The sequence below is a fragment of the Strix uralensis genome, chromosome 5, assembly GCF_047716275.1.
Source record: "Strix uralensis isolate ZFMK-TIS-50842 chromosome 5, bStrUra1, whole genome shotgun sequence".
Classification (NCBI taxonomy): Eukaryota; Metazoa; Chordata; class Aves; order Strigiformes; family Strigidae; genus Strix; species Strix uralensis.
The window spans coordinates 31705632-31716731 of NC_133976.1; the positions used below are offsets into that span (position 1 = coordinate 31705632).

General features: G+C 36.4%; 1 long non-coding RNA gene across 5 annotated transcripts in view; it reads right to left on the minus strand.

Moving 5' to 3' along the window:
- The window catches only part of LOC141944186 (uncharacterized), a 44511-nt gene extending 34900 nt beyond the window's left edge, over positions 1 to 9611 (minus strand). For 3 of the 5 annotated variants that reach the window (XR_012629176.1, XR_012629177.1, XR_012629175.1), the window contains exons 1-4: positions 9452 to 9611; positions 5047 to 5194; positions 3307 to 3785; positions 2527 to 2656 (exon numbers count right to left, since the gene is read on the minus strand). This is a non-coding gene — a long non-coding RNA (uncharacterized LOC141944186). Of the gene's footprint in view, positions 1 to 2526; positions 2657 to 3306; positions 3789 to 5046; positions 5195 to 9451 lie in introns of all 5 variants that reach the window. The other 2 variants (XR_012629179.1, XR_012629178.1) reach the window with 2 other exon arrangements.
- Positions 9612 to 11100: the final 1489 nt, after the last annotated feature.

The window sequence follows — 11100 nt, forward strand, 5'->3', positions numbered from 1 at the left end:
AACTGATTTCTTAAGCAAATGTACTTTTTGACTTGGAGATCAATCTAACAATACGGTGATAAAGGCTGGTTCCTCACTCAGGAATTCCAGGAAATGTTTTGCTGGATCTGCTGTGCTATAAATGCAATTTGTTGTGCTCTCAGTAAAGTTGAGATGTTACAAGGCCAGAGCTACTGCTCTGAGTTGGGGTGCTTTGGTTTGCTGGGTGCTCAAACTGGTGCTGACTGTTTCTCACTCTAATTAGGTGTTGGTTTTTGTTTTGTTTTGTTTTGTTTTTTTTTTAACTAAGTTTATTAACATTGAGATATTCTATTCTGAGGTTTCTCTCTGCTTACTTTGTTTTTATTGATTCAAATGAGAAATACAGATGTAGCTTTTCTTCTGGTGCAGATTTTTCAGGCTGTGTTAAGAACTTTGCCCTGTATTGATATAATGCAGATCTAAGATTCAAAAACTATAACAATAGGCCTGGCTGATATACAAGAATGGCCATTTACAAATACTTCAGACAAGAAAAGAAGAGATAGAGGACATATAGATGACTTTTCCTTAAGATCTCCTTTTACCCCTTAATCTTTTTATTTTAAAACTGTATTTCTTTTAAAAGTGTGATGGGTATCCTTTTGCTTTTAGTTGCTTCTTAAAGAATTTTTGAGACACTTTAGTATTTCATTTGTTCTAGTTTGCACAGCAATTTCTATTTTTCTCATTTGAATGGGAAAATGTTTTTTAAGATTTTTTTTTAATGAGTATTTGCATGTTTTACTCTTTTTTTAACTGTGCTGGATTTTTTGTTGAACCTTTGCAAATCTTTGTGCAATTGTACATCTCTATCCTTGTCCTCCAACTTGAAATGTGCCCTCCATCTTGAAATGTTTAAACAGTCTCTCTGTTGACATTTACACTGTGATTACTCTATTATAAAGTGACTATTCTGGAAGAATGAAATGTGAACTACTGAGGACTAAATAAAAAACCTTCTTTTTCTTTTTGGAGATCTCCACTTGCTCCAAGAATGAAAGAAAGAAAATGTTAAAAGACAGAGAGACCAATGTTAAATATTAAGGCAAAGACCTTAACATTAAATTATGCATATATTTCTGTTTGAAAAATTAACAATAAATTCATAGACTGTTAGTATTTATCTTCACCACAGTGAAGAAAGTCTTGCAGTTGACTCATTGCACACATCTTGCTACTGATCAGTCTGGTATAAAGAAGAAAGAACTGGGTTTAAATTTCTGTGCTCCTGTGTGGTTCCAGGACCATGGGTGTACATTGCATATTTGCTGGCAAGCAAGCTCACATAACATTGCATAGTTGCTGGTGCTAAGCATGCATTGTACATGCATTGGGGGGTAACCGCTGAGAGCCTGACACAGGGGCTGTGTCTGGAGCTGTCTTGGTGGCTTCTCAGTGTGTAACTTCCACCATGGACCTGCCAGGAGTGAGCACATTTTGAGAGCACCTGTGCTCACCCTGTATGTGCACTGCTATTCCATTCTGGATTGGTCAGGAAAAGCCATAAAATACCTATAAAAGTTCAAAATGGTTTAAAACAGATTACAGTCTTCTAGTTGGCCTTCCTTTTAGCGAAAATTCATCCAGCTTGCTCTCCATCTATCTTTTGCAACATCAAGCCAACCTGAACATAATCTTTCTTCTTTATTTTTGCAAAGCAGGATCTGAACATGCTGAAGTGTTTTGTCTAATGTCAAAATGTTTAGTGAGCTAGACTTTCCATAACAAATTTTTAGCAACTTTTTTTTCTACCTATGCTTCTCTAAAGAGGTATGAAAATAAATCTAACGAAAACTCAGTATCTGGGAACGTTTTGTTAAGGATTCTAAATGGACTACAAGTAGTAATGCAATAAATGTAATAATTACAGACAGGTAGGGCTTCAGCAAGAGTATGTACTTCCTTCAGCAACTTTCCTTCAGTATGAAAATTCTTCATTGTTCATTCCGCCATTACATCGCATCTCCTGCATTTTTTAATAATATTTTACGACTGACTAGTTCAATATTGTTTAATGTAAAACTTTTTTTCTGAGCAAAGTGTTCCACAAATCTCTCCAAGCTGTAAACAGGGTTGATTCAGAAGATGCTATTCTTGCCATATTTTGAACCTTACTTGAACTGTGTCATGGTATAGCTTAAATAAATACCACAAAGGATAGTGATGTTAAATGTAACTAGATAAATTTCATATGTATCGTCTAAACACTGACCATCTGATTGTAAAAGTACTAACATTAATGGCACAGAAATCTAGTTTACATATAATTCTAACTTATTTGTATTTTGGGTAGGTTATATGTTCAAAATACTACTTTAAAATGGCTAAAATGAATAAAATACTTTTGGCAGCTGGAGTCACTATCTGTATTTGCTTTTTGTCTACCTAAAATCTGTGGTCTTAGGCCTGGATTCATGCCACATAAGCTTACATACTTAACCACAGTGCCTAAATTAAGAACACAGTCTCTCTAGCATCCTTACAAAGTCAACAAAAAAGGCTTACCACATTCAGAAGAGTGTTCAGCCCGCTTAAGGTGTTAATTTTCTTAGAAGTTGGCACTTGGTCTCTCTTGATCACAGAGGAAACTGTGGCTTGCAGAGGAGACCATACTCTGGGCACTACATTAAAATGCCTGCGTTCAAACAGGAAGAATGGAACAATATAGTCTGAAATAATATGAAAAGGCTTGTTGCTAAAACCCTGCATTTTAAAAGGCTTTGACTCATTTACATACATTTGTCCAATACAGTGTATTTCCACACTGAACATTTCAGAGAACCAAAAGAGAATCAACCATAGCGTTAGTCTTAATGCAGATGTATTCAAACTCAAAATCCTTATAGGAGGAAACAACCCTTGCTATATCTTTGAAGATAGGTAGGTAGAAAATGGGAACTACACAAAAATGAGGATAATAATTAAAAGGAAATGTAAAGGGTAAGTTGAATTGGCAACATGCATGCACTGGAGACTGTTTAAAATAACAGTAATATTGGCAAACATAAATCATCAAATGAAGAAGGCTCCAAAGGGACAAATAAACAATCAGAATGATTAAATGTGTCAGAAAAAGAGGTTAATAGAGGCAAAAAGACATCCTTCAACAAATGGAAGTTGTACTCAAATGAAGAAGACACGATAGAGCAGATATTTTGGCAAGGTAATTATAAAACAAATATAAATCTAGAAAAAAAAAAGATTTGGAGAAAAGTATGTTAAAGGCTGAAAATATAAAAATATTTTAAATACATCTGACTGCAGTAAATGCAGAGTGAAAGGTACCTCTTGAAAATCTAGAAAAGACACATCATCTGAGATATGCTTTGAGAATGAGAGAGAGAACAGTAGCATCCTTCTCTGGGACTGACATGCCTGATTTAAGACTGCACATTAGAAATCCTGTCTATGAAGAATAACAGCAAGGAGTCAATCACTTTAGAGGTGATAGCTGATACAGAGTGTCCCACTGTCTAGAAGAAGAAAAAGAAGTTTTGCTGTTACTCCTTTCTGAGTAAAATGTCCATGATTGTTGCACCTGCCTAGAAGATGAGATTTGAACTCAAATTCTTCTCCAGACTGGAGACTAAAATCCATGGAGGGTTTTCTCTGCTGACTTGTGGTCAGGGCATTTGGAGATCAGAGGAAAGACAGTGGTTTCTGACAGCTTCTTTGGGTGCCTACTACCTCTCATCTTTTCCAGGTCAGAAACCCCATTTGCCATCCTGGGACCCAGCGTCACCCACAGGGACTAAATCTTCTTCCTACTGGGACAGTGAGAAGGAATAGAGAAGGGAAGAAATGTGAGGTGGGGGAAGAACTGGAACATCTTTTCAGAGACTAAGGCTTTCTAGTGATGCAGCTGTGAGAGCAAGATTGTAGGGGTAGATCCCATTTATTGATCCTGAGAGAGATATGCCTACTGCACAGCTTGAGTATCCTCAGTGTCTCCTGGCTGTAGCAACTGGAACAGGCACTGTGTAAGCAAAATGAGTGATCTGGCACTTTGATATTTGCTGCTGTATATTTCTGTGCACTGTCTGGAGTAAGCGCTCAACAGAATTCAATTTTTTTGGCTGCCAACTGAGATTTTAGATGTTCACATGTGTATAATTATTTTTTTCATCATATGTGTGGTAAATTGTGTGTTCTAGTTCTTGCTAAAATTAGCAATTTGAAGTTTTTCAATGACAAGACTGCTTGCATGGGAATATTTGTTCAGACTGGCAGAAGATGCTACAACTTATATTAAAGAATATACTACAGTCTTATATTAAAGAGCCTTAAATCGAGCTAAAAGTGGCTGCCACAACAATGTTTTCAAACAGAGCTCAGCTAGCAGATTGTTGTTGCAATAGCTTTACAACTCTTGGAAAGTAAATCTCCCAAATAATGTAATTATGAACATCTTTATTAAAAATAGAATTTTACACCTATCTGAAAGCACTTGTATATCGAACATGGAGGTGGGTACATACACTGTAACTACTTGATTTTAATTTTTTTTTCCTGGCACTCAGATGTCTATGTTTATTTCTGTTTTTTTTTTTTCCTCACAGTTGAAAGTATGAAAGGTTCTTCTTTGATGTTCATGTTTCTATATTTAGGAATGTTAATTTTTCAGAAGTTATTGGAAGCTAAAGAAATTAATCTTTCTCATGGTATCACTGTCTCCTTGGTCCTCTATATCCATTCATAGAAATTAGGAACATCCTTTTTGATCTAATGTGTTATTAGTTTTTTATTATCTCCTTTCCACTGAGCCTAAACTACAGTATTTTACTTTTCCTGAAATTGGGCTGAAAAGGGGCACTCAGCTACCATAGAAATTAAAGTGACTATGTGTGCATGCATATCCTGACTAAGATTTATTTTAGATAACAGGTGTGTTAGTGATAAGAATGAGAGATATTTAGAGAAAGTGGGCTTGCCATATCTATACACTCCAAGAATTCATAGTTTACAGTTTCTGGATCATATCATATTTTCTTATTTAAGGTAGTCCTAGGAAAGGCAAGGCCTTACCTGAAGAATCAGTGCCACTTCAGCTCTGGGTGTGACTTATGATATATAATATCAGACTCTATCTGAGTATTATTCATACTACTTCTCTTCCACATCCAGGCTTGATCACTGTTATCCACCCACTGCTAGTTTCTTCTAGGATGACGCTCTGTATGGAAGAAAAATCATAACTTGTTGAAGTTAATAACACTGCTGAATTTAAACATCCTTGAGATATATTGAAAGATGTTTTCTGTTCTCCTAGTAACTGTCAAGGCTGCAACAAAATATCCAGGCCAATGACTAGGACCTGGTCTGAGGTTAAGCTAACTGAAAAGTATGTGAAAAACTACTGTGAGGATTAAGTTATATGACAAATGGCTGAATTTTGTGGATGATTGGAGGGAAATACTGGATGATTTTTGAAGAGTAAAATCTTGCAAGATCAGTTCAACCTAGATAACAGTATCAGTGATATCATTTCACATTACAGAGGGTAATGGGAACAGAAATATCAAATTTTGGAACAGATGTAAAAATGGGAACCAATGGGGACAAGAAAGGAAGTGTGAAAAGCAGGGTCAAGAAACTGTAAAAGAGGTAGTAAGGTATATAAATCATGTGACTGGTGCTCTTCGGGGGACCTGATGGACAGCCCTGTCCTTCATCACTGAAGTCTAAACCAGGGCAAAAAACCAGGCTGTTGTTCTGACCATACCACATGAGATGAACTTACTTCTGTAGTCAAGAAGACAGGAGTGGTGGAGTCAAGAAGACATGGTGGGATCCTGGACTGATGGACTGAGCACCCTGGTGTCACCATCTTGTAGGCCTGATGGCATTAGCATTTATCCAGCACTTCCTGGTACTAATTAAGTCAGGCTTTGGGGTTTTTGTAAATCTTTGTTTTGTTTTGTTGTTTAATTTCTCTTTCTTACTAGCCACTCTCAGTCTCTTTTTTTCCATTTTGTTCACATTACTTATTCATTAATTTTATGTTATCTGATACCTAGATCATAAACTTTCTAGTATTTGCTTACTATTTCTAATTCGATTACACCTTAATTTAGATTCAGTTGTGTACCAAAACAGTCCATACTTTCCCATGTCAGACTGATTCACTCACATTTATTTTCTGTAGGAAGGAATGAGATATTCTGATTTGTGAAAGAGCAATATTTTAAATATTTTGCATTTTTAAAGATTTTAAGAGCACTGTGATACTGCAAATTGTGTATAAATAAAGAACACTGCATTCTTTTTCTTAGGAGAAGGGAAGTGGAAAAAATGTTTTATGAAAACTTGCATTTTAAAATTTGCAGCTATGCAGCAGTTGATAAAAATCCATGTAAGTCTATACTCAGACGACTACCCCTTTTTAGAAAATATTTCTAATAGCTTGTAAAAATGTAAAAAACTGAAGTTAAAATAAAAAAATATTTTTTGTTCTAATTTTCCTTGCTTCATGAGAAAGAGTTATATTAAAATCCAAAACTTTAATATATCCAGTAACTCATGATACAATAATTTTACATTTTAAATGAAATACATTATAACTGAAATATTTCTGATATTCTTTATAGACAAAAGAATATCTGCATTTAATATTGCATGTTCTCAGAGAAAAGTCTGAAGAGGTCAATAGCTGGCCAGGATCTCAAAATGTCTCAATCACTGTAGCTCTTTTCAATTTTACAAAGTTATACAGAATAACACTGGCTGAAGATCCAACATAGTGTTTTTTATCAGAAAAGTATCACATTGCTTAACTGTGCTAGTACAGAATGCCGAATTGAAATTTTTACATGTTTTCTTAACAGTGAAATATGTGAACCCAATGTACAATTATACTGAGAGGAAATATAAATGTAATAGTAACAAATAAGGAGATACTGAGGACAAACAGCAGTGGCAAATAGTATACATGGATGGTATATATTAAATACTGTAAAGGATTTATCTGTACAATTCCCATTAGATTACAGTAGGATTTTGGTATCACAGAACTCTGTACCTAGAATATAACTTCTGTGTTGCATTGGCAACAGCTGTACAAGTACACTGAAGGAAACAAGAACAACAGATTTTTCAACGTAAGGTTAGAGAAAATTGCCAGCCTCATAACTATTTCAGACATCCCAGATGAGAGATTCACGAAGAGATGAAATATCATTTTGTAAAGACTGAATATATTATGCATATGATTTCCTAATATGGTAATGGCAGTGCAGCTCTTGGTTAGACAAAGCCAACTAAGATGATAAACAGGATATCTGTCTTTTTTAGGAAGAATTAGGACATGGGCTCTGGTATGAAATGTTTCTCTCTAGGCTGAGTGAGAGGGACTGTGCAAAGTCAAGAATGCAGTGTGGATACGACTCACTGGCTAAAGCCCAGGCCCCTCTCTCTCCTCCCACCCACCCATTTAACCTCTTGAAATGGAAACTCTCTTGCAGAGTTGCCTCAGGAGGACAAAGTACCTTCCTTGGGAGTTCTGTAAATCTTTCTTTATCATGTTTTTTTACAAGAACTTAAAGCCTATTATGAGACTTAAACCTACCTCATAAGAAAGTAAAAGTTAATGAGGGGTGCCATTCATGGGCAGGGTTGTGTGCTTATAGTGATATTGTATTACTTTACATCTTCAGTATTTGCATAGTTGTCTCTCTGGCCTAGTCTGTAAAAAGCCAATATAGGATTATTCATTAGCATTTTTATACTCAGGGGACTCAGTTAATGATAACACTGTCCCACAGAAAAATTTCGTGTATTACGGATGGGGCTATAGCTATAGTTAGGACATGTTGGTTAGGTCATGGTTGATAAAATATGACCTCAAAGCAGCTTTGCAATTGCTGTCAGTATTTACCAGTTACATTAACATGATATGAGTATTTGCTTCTGGGAAGTTATAGAGAGAAAATTAAAAGACTTGAATAGTCATGCTTACAGTAAGAGATCTGGAACCAAATAAAATAATAAAAACTATGTGCTTTTTGTAAAATGTTTGATAATTGTCCATGAAAACTTTTAATTTTGACAATAATCTTTTGGACCAAAGAGCTAGGTGTTTACTGTGATTGAAAACTCTTCCTGAAACATAGATGCTTACTAGCATCCAGAAGGATCATCAGACAGTTCAAGTCAGCACAATCCTGTTGACAGATAGTTGTTTCTCAGTGAGGAACTGGCTTCTTCAGATAGGAAAGAAAACTAAAAAATGTCAGTAACAAAGTTCATAGCTAAGAAATATTTCTTCTGTTTTAAAAACTTGTTTTTCTCTTATATTGCAAGAGCTGCCTTAAAACAACTCCTCAGTATGCCATTGCTAGATTAGTTTAAAAATAATGAGACTCCAGGTTGAGTGGCTACTTACATTTATTACCATCTGTCATGTTTTCTTTTGAGATGTTGCTTGCAAACTAGAATTTATCATTTAAAGAAAGAAGAGTTCTGTATATTCATCGTATGTTATACTTTACACTAAAACAATCAACTCTGCCTCTACATTAGGGGCAGAGCAAATGATCACTCATATCACAAGTATGAATTTCCTTTCTTTTAAGGCAAGACTCTTAGAAATCAGAGCTTGCATGTGAATAAGCAGAAAACTAATGTTGAGATTAATTTTGTACAAGTTAGGCATACAGGCTTTCTCTATAGTCAATGAGACAATGGCCAGTGGGACAGTCCCCTTGAGGAGGCAAACCATCCTCTCTGCAGAGAAGGAGTTAACATGAGTGTGTCACAGAAGGCATTCTGTCTCATCCTGTCCATACTGCTGCATATCCAGACATACGTATGCAACTATATATACACATTATGTACAATATAAGACACAGAATAAGTAAAACATAGTATGTTGTATATTTTTTATTTGTTATACATCCTGTGCATTATACAAACTGATAAATAATTATTTAACAATTGATTTTCTTCCTATCTCCTGCTCTCCAGTTACTGCAGATTGAGCCATTTTAACTACTTAGACTAGATGCTTAATTATATGACTGAGGTTATGTAAGATAACTCCAGCAAAACCTAAGCCTATTGTCTTAAACAGGACACAAGTCAAACACAGGGGAAAAATATCTTACATGTGCTGTATATTAATAATGAGCATACATATTTAGATTCACATTTTCTGCATAACCTTTATTACTAATAAATAATGCAAAATAATATATTATCATTTTTCCAGATCATTAGATAAAAGCATAACATATTCAGATGCTGAATACTGCTGCATGATGTCAGAGCACGCAGTGTACTGGAAAGGTGGTCATAAGGTAGTTTACCCACAGCATGCATTTTACCTACATGTATTTAAAATGGATATATTTTGCCAACACATAAGTTGTATTTTAACTCTGAGTAACATAAAATAAAATAGTGAGTTTTGTAGATAAATAAAACATACTATTACCTTATGCATCCGAGAGCTTTGTCCTGTAGGCTGCCTGTGACTTAAAGAAGACTGTGGTTTAGACATGCAAGCAGTGTATTTGTCACTGAGGTGAGGAAGCAGGAACACAGAGCATAATGCTGCCAGGGGCTGTCAGATTTATTAGGTCCTGTTCCCCTGTAATCACAAGCAATCAGGTTATATAGTCCCACTGATACATATATTAAGCTTCTCTTCATCTCATGTATCGTGCTAAAAGAAACCTGCATTATCAGTAAAAATATATAATATGTCACTGCAGATAGAAAAAGTTAATTTCACAAAAAGTGAAAGGTAAGACAAATGGTCTGCTTATGTACTTGAAGGAAAATAAGCTCTGATGCACAGTTTCATTCCTGGCAAGACTAGTAAGCTAATGGTCATGTGTATTGAAGCAGTGAAACTACAAGAAAACTTCTGCCTTTCACTCTCAGTTTCAGGAAAACAGCATGTTCTCCCTCTATACTCCTGGCATAGGGAATGTCATAGCTGTTTTCTTAAGGAACACTTTATTGGTAACAACTCCCTTGCACAGCTGCAGGAGCAAAAAGGAGGACTCGGGCCCCCTGTAGTTGACCCTTATGTATATACAGGAGTGAAAAATATTATAAGTCATTATACCTCTGTTAGGATGCTATAGAACCTGGTGACATTCAGTTCCTTGAGGTGGATCTACCTCTGATTTCTTGAAATGATCATCCCCAAAACATCAAAAGTGTGTTCAGTCTCTAATGATAAATTTTACCGAAACATAAACTAGGAAAAAAAATTTTAAAAGAGAAAACTAAGGTCTGGCAAGTAAGAGAGGTTAAAAAAAGAGGCATCTCCCTTCCATTCCACTGAGCTCTTGCTGGTCCGGTTCTGCTTTTCTACACAGCAACTTCCAGTGGCTCCTTGAGTTGTGGCAGTCTCTACAGAATAACAAGCTGTCTGGATAATTCAGACTGGAAGGGACCTCAGGAAGTCTCAAGTCCTACTTCCTGCTCAGAACAGCGTTAGTTACCAGGTTGCTCAGAGTTTTATCCAGTCAGGTCTTGGTTATCTCCTAGGACAGAGACTGCATAACCTCTCTAGGCAGCATGTTTCACTGCCTGACTGTCCTCATGGGGAAACTGTTTCTTCTGAACGAACCTCTCTTGTTTCAAAATATGACCCTTTCATCATCCCTCCATGCACCAAACCTCTGTCTTCTTGTTAACCTCCCCACAGGTACTGGGGATGCAGCTGCCCTGTCACCCCTTAAAGTCACCTCTTTTCCAGGTTGAACAAGCCCAGCTCCCTCAGCATCTCCTCAAAGGGCAGGTCCTCCTGCCCCAACCAGCTTGGAGGCCCTCTGCTGAACTCACTACAGGTTATCAATGTCTTGTACTGGGGGACACAAAACTGGGCATAGTATTCTAGATGCAGTTTAACAAGTGCTGAGTAAAAGGGGATAATCAACTCCACCAGCCTACTGGCTCAGAAGGCTGTTGGCCTCCTCTGCTGTCAGAGAACACTGCTGGCTCATCTTCAGTTTGTTGCTGCCACCTTTTCAGCAGAGCTGCTGCCCCATCCTTTAATATTGTGGAGCATTAGTCCATATTGAATGTAGGACTTTAAATTTGTCTGTTGATTTTCAAAATGTTGGATAA